Here is a 6,173-nt window from a genome sequence, read left to right on the forward strand (position 1 = left end):
TTTGCATTAATCTTTGAGGAACAGCAGAGCTCCACACCTTAATCTATGGAGTGTAGAAACTCTACCGTTTGAAAATACATAAGTGAAAGGTCCAGGCATAGCCGAATGGCCAGCCCCCATGATCTAAGAACCAGGCGTCCAAAGATGAAAATACAATGATAGAAAGTTCTATTTATAATAAACTAGATACTAGGGTTTACAGAAGTAAGTAATTGATGCATAAATCCACTTTCGGGGCCCACTTGGTGTGTGCTTGGGCTGAGATTGAAGTCTACACGTGGAGAGGTCATTCTTGGAGTTGAACGCCAGCTTTTGTGCCAGTTTGGGCGTTGAACTCCACTTTGCAACTTGTTTCTGGCGCTGGACGCCAGAATTGGGCAGAGAGCTGGCGTTCAACGCCAGTTTGCGTCATCTAAACTTGGGCAAAGTATGGACTATTATATATTGCTGGAAAGCCCTGAATGTCCACCTTCCAACGCAATTAAAAGCGCGCCATTTTGAGTTCTGTAGCTCCAGAAAATCCATTTTGAGTGCAGGGAGGTCAGAATCCAACAGCATCAGCAGTCCTTCTTCAACCTCTGAATCTGATTTTTGCTCAAGTCCCTCAATTTCAGCCAGAAAATTCCTGAAATCACAGAAAAACACACACACTCATAGTGAAGTCCAGAAATGTGAATTTAACATAAAAACTAATGAAAACATCCCTAAAATACCTAGATCCTACTAAAAATATACCAAAAACAATGCCAAAAAGCGTATAAATTATCCGCTCATCACAACACCAAACTTAAATTGTTGCTTGTCCCCAAGCAACTGAAAATCAAATAGGATAAAAAGAAGAGAATATACTATAAATTTCAAACTATCAATGAAACATAGCTTCAATCATATGAGCGGGACTTATAGCTTTTTGCCTCTTAAATAGTTTTGGCATCTCACTCTACCCATTGAAGTTCAGAATGATTGGCATCTATAGGAACTCAGAGTTCAGATAGTGTTATTGACTCTCCTAGTTTAGTATGATGATTCTTGAACACAGCTTCTTTATGAGTCTTGGCCGTGGCCCTAAGCACTTTGTTTTCCAGTATTACCACCGGATACATAAATGCCACAGACAAATAATTGGGTGAACCTTTTCAGATTGTGACTCAGCTTTGCTAAAGTCCCCAATTAGAGGTGTCCAGGGTTCTTAAGCACACTCTTCTTTTGCTTTGGACCTTGACTTTAACCGCTCAGTCTCAAGTTTTCACTTGACACCTACACGCCACAAGCACATGGTTAGGGACAGCTCGGTTTAGCCGCTTAGACTAGGATTTTATTCCTTTAGGCCCTCCTATCCACTGATGCTCAAAGCCTTGGGATCCTTTTTATTTGCCCTTGCCTTTTGGTTTTAAGGGTTATTGGTTTTTTGCTCTTGCCTCTTGGTTTTAAGAGCTTTTGGCTTTTTCTGCTTGTTTTTTCTTTCTATTTTTTTTCGCCTATTTTTTTTTCTGCAAGCTTTCTTCTTTGCTGCTTTTTCTTGCTTCAAGAATCATTTTTATGATTTTTCAGATTATCAAATAACATGTTTCCTAGTCATCATTCTTTCAAGAGCCAACATATTTAACATTCTTAAACAACAACTTCAAAAGACATATGCACTGTTCAAGCGTACATTCAGAAAACAAGAAGCATTGTCACCACATCAATATAATTAAACTAAGTTCAAGGATAAATTCGAAACTCATGTACTTCTTGTTCTTTTGAATTAAAACAGTTTTTATTTAAGAGAGGTGATGGATTCATAGGACATTCATAACTTTAAGATATAGTTACTAATTACTAATGATCACGCAATAATACACAAACATAGATAAGCACATAAGATAGAAAATGAAAAACAGAAGAAATAGGAACAAGGAATGAATCCACCTTAGTGATGGTGGCGTTTCCTTCTTGAGGGACCAATGATGTCCTTGAGCTCTTCTATGTCTCTTCCTTGCCTTTGTTGCTCCTCCCTTATTGCTTTTTGATCTTCTCTAATTTCATGAAGGATGATGGAGTGCTCTTGATGTTCCACCCTTAATTGTCCCATGTTAGAGCTTAGTTCTCCTAGGGAGGTGTTGATTTGCTCCCAATAGTTTTGTGGAGGAAAATGCATTTGAGGCATCTCCGGGATGTCATGGTGATGAGCTTCATGCGCCTCTTGAGCTCCATGAATGGGCTCTCTTGCTTGCTCCATCTTTTTCTTAGTGATGGGCTTGTCCTCTTTAATGAGGATATCTCCCTCTATGTCAATCCCAGCCGAATTGCATAGGTGGCAAATGAGGTGAGGAAAGGCTAACCTTGCCATAGTGGAGGACTTGTCAGCCACCTTGTAGAGTTCTTGAGGTATAATCTCATGAACTTCCATCTCTTCTCCAATCATGATGCTATGGATCATGATGGCCCGGTCTATAGTAACTTCAGACCGGTTGCTAGTGGGAATGATTGAGCATTGAATGAACTCCAACCATCCTCTAGCTACAGGCTTAAGGTCCAGTCTTCTTAGTTGAACCGGTTTGCCTTTTGAGTCAATCTTCCATTGAGCTCCTTCTACACATATGTCCATGAGGACTTGGTCCAACCTTTGATCAAAGTTGACTCTCCTTGTGTAGGGACGTGCGTTCTCTTCCATGTTTGGCAAGTTGAACGCCAACCTCACATTTTCCGGACTAAAATCTAAGTATTTCCCCCGAACCATGGTGAGATAATTCTTTGGGTTCGGGTTCTTACTTTGATCATGGTTCCTAGTGATCCATGCATTAGCATAGAACTCTTGAACCATTAGGATGCCGACTTGTTGGATGGGGTTTGTTAGAACTTCCCAATCTCTTCTTTGAATTTCATGTCGGATCTCTGGATACTCATTTCTTTTGAGTTTGAAAGGGACCTCGGGGATCACCTTTTTCTTGGCCACAACATCATAGAAGTGGTCTTGATGGGCTTTGGAGATGAACCTTTCCATCTCCCATGACTCGGAGGTGGAAGCTTTTGTCTTCCCTTTCCCTTTTCTAGAGGATTCTCCGGTCTTAGGTGCCATTAATGGTAATGGAAAAACAAAAAGCTTATGCTTTTACCACACCAAACTTAGAATTTTGCTCGCCCTCGAGCAAGAGAAGAAAGAAAAAATGAAGAAGAAGAAGAAGAAAAGATGGAGAAGAGGGGGAGGTGTGTTTCGGCCAAGAAGAGAAGAGAGGGTTGTGTTGTGTGAAAATGAGGAAGAATGGAAGGCTTTATATAGGGAAGGGAGGGGGGTTAAGTTCGGCTATTTAGGGTGGGTTTGGGTGGGAAATTGGTTTTGAATTTTGAAGGTAGGTGGAGTTTATGAGGTAGGTTTATGGGGAAGAGTGGATGGATGTGAGTGGTGAAAAGGTGATGGGGAAGAGAGATTGAGGTGATTGGTGAAGGGTTTTGGGGAAGAGTGTTTATGGGATTGTGTGAAAGAGGGGTGAGAAGAAGTGAGTGGAGGTAGGTGGGGATCCTGTGGGGTCCACAGATCCTGAGGTGTTTAAGGATTTACAACCTTGCACCAAATTAGGCATGTAAAATGCCCTTGCACACAACTCTGGGCGTTCAGCGCCAGATTGGTGCTTGTTCTGGGCGTTGAACGCCCATTTGTAGCCTATTTCTGGCGTTGAACGCCAAAACCATGCTTGTTCTGGGCGTTCAGCGCCAGCTCTCCTCCAGGGTGCATTTCTGGCGTTCAAACGCCCAGATGCTGCTCTTTTCTGGCGTTCAGCACCAGAACCATGCTCTGTTCTGGCGTTGAACGCCCAAAACATGCTTCTTACTAGCGTTTAAACGCCAGTAAGGTCTTCCTCCAGGGTGTGATTTTTCTTCTGCTGTTTTTGATTCCGCTTTCAATTTTTATATTTATTTTGTGACTCCACATGATCATGAACCTATAAAGACATATAACTAAGAAAAATATAGTTAGATAAATAAAAATTGGGTTGCCTCCCAACAAGCGCTTCTTTAATGTCAATAGCTTGACAGTGGGCTCTCATGGAGCCTCACAGATGTGCAGAGCTTTGTTGAGACCTCCCAACACCAAACTTAGAGTTTGGATATGGGGTTTGACACCAAACTTAGAGTTTGGTTGTGGCTTCCCAACGCCAAACTTAGAGTTTGACTGTGGGGGCTTTGTGTGACTCTGCTTTGAGAGAAGCTTTTTATGCTTCCTCTCCATGGATGCAGAGAGAGATCCTTGAGTTGTAAACACAAGGTTATCCTCATTTATTTGAAGAATCAATTCTCCTTTGTCCACATCAATCACAGCTCTTGCTGTGGCTAGGAAAGGTCTTCCTAGGATGATGGATTCATCCTCATCCTTTCCAGTATCTAGGACTATGAAATCAGTAGGGATGTAAGGGCCTTCAACCTTTACTAACACGTCCTCTACTTGTCCATAAGCCTGTTTTCTTGAATTGTCTGCCATCTCTAATGAGATTTTAGCAGCTTGTACCCCATAGATTCCCAGTTTCTCTATTACAGAGAGGGGCATGAGGTTTATCCCTGAACCAAGGTCACACAGAGCCTTAAAGATCATGGTGCCTATAGTACAAGGTATTATGAACTTTCCAGGATCCTGTCTCTTCTGAGGCAATGTTAGTTGATCCAGATCACTTAGTTCATTGGTGAACAAGGGAGGTTCATCTTCCCAAGTATCAATGCCAAATAATTTGGCATTTAGCTTCATGATTGCACCAAGGAACTTGGCAGCTTGCTCTTCAGTAACATCCTCATTCTCTTCAGAAAAGGAATACTCATCAGAGCTCATGAATGGCATAAGGAGGTTCAATAGAATCTCTATGGTCTCTAGATGAGCCTCAGAGTCCTTTGGTTCCTCAAGGGGAAGCTCCTTATTGATCACTGGACGTCCCAGGAGGTCTTCCTCCTTGGGATTCATGTCCTCTCCTTCCCTTACAGGTTCGGCCATGGTGCTTATGTCAATGGCCTTGCACTCTCCTTTTGGATTCTTTTCTGTATTGCTTGGGAGAGTACTAGAAGGGATTTCGGTGATCCTTTTACTCAGCTTGGCCACTTGTGCTTCCAAATTTCTAATGGAAGACCTTGTTTCATTCATGAAACTTACAGTGGCCTTGGATAGATCAGAGACTAAGTTTGCTAAATTAGAGGTATTTTGTTCAGAGTTCTCTGTCTGTTGCTGAGTGGATGATGGAAAAGGTTTATTATTGTTAAACCTATTTCTTCCACCATTATTAAAGCCTTGTTGAGGCCTTTGATCCTTCCATGAGAGATTTGGATGATTTCTCCATGATGGATTATGGGTGTTTCCATATGGTTCACCCATGTAATTTACCTCTGCTATTGCAGGGTTCTCAGGATCATAAGCTTCTTCTTCATGAGAAGCCTCTTGAGTACTGTTGGATGCAGCTTGCATTCCATTCAGACTCTGAGAAATCATATTGACTTGCTGAGTCAATATTTTGTTCTGAGCCAATATGGCATTCAAAGTATCAACTTCAAGAACTCCCTTCTTCTGAGGCGTCCCATTACTCACAGGATTCCTCTCAGAAGTGTACATGAACTGGTTATTAGCAACCATGTTAATGAGTTCTTGAGCTTCTACAGGCGTTTTCTTTAGGTGAATGGATCCACCTGCAGAAGTATCCAATGACATCTTAGCTAATTCAGACAGACCATCATAGAATATATCCAGGATGGTCCATTCTGAAAGCATGTCAGAAGGACACTTTTTGGTCAGTCCTTTGTATCTCTCCCAAGCTTCATAGAGGGATTCACCTTCTTTCTGTCTGAAAGTTTGAACATCCACTCTAAGCTTACTCAGCTTTTGAGGAGGAAAGAACTTGGCTAAGAAAGCCTTGACCAGCTTATCCCAAGAGTTCAGGCTATCCTTAGGTTGAGAGTCCAACCATACTCTAGCTCTGTCTCTTACAGCAAAAGGGAAAAGCATGAGCCTGTAGACTTCAGGATCTACTCCATTAGTCTTAATAGTATCACATATCTGCAAGAATTCAGTTAAGAACTGAAAAAGATCTTCAGATGGAAGTCCATGAAACTTGCAGTTCTGCTGCATCAGAGAAACTAATTGAGGTTTCAGCTCAAAATTGTTTGCTCCAATGGCAGGAATGGAGATGCTTCTTCCATGTAAATTGGAATTAGGTGCA

General features: G+C 41.7%; 1 non-coding gene across 1 annotated transcript; it reads left to right on the forward strand.

Moving 5' to 3' along the window:
* The first annotated feature begins 5,719 nt into the window (after positions 1–5,719).
* On the forward strand, positions 5,720–5,827 carry LOC148544991 (small nucleolar RNA R71). The gene has a single exon (XR_015901448.1). It is a non-coding gene; the product is annotated as a small nucleolar RNA R71 (small nucleolar RNA).
* Positions 5,828–6,173: the final 346 nt, after the last annotated feature.

The sequence above is a fragment of the Arachis ipaensis genome, chromosome B9, assembly GCF_059453495.1.
Source record: "Arachis ipaensis isolate K30076 ecotype BB chromosome B9, ASM5945349v1, whole genome shotgun sequence".
Classification (NCBI taxonomy): domain Eukaryota; kingdom Viridiplantae; phylum Streptophyta; class Magnoliopsida; order Fabales; family Fabaceae; genus Arachis; species Arachis ipaensis.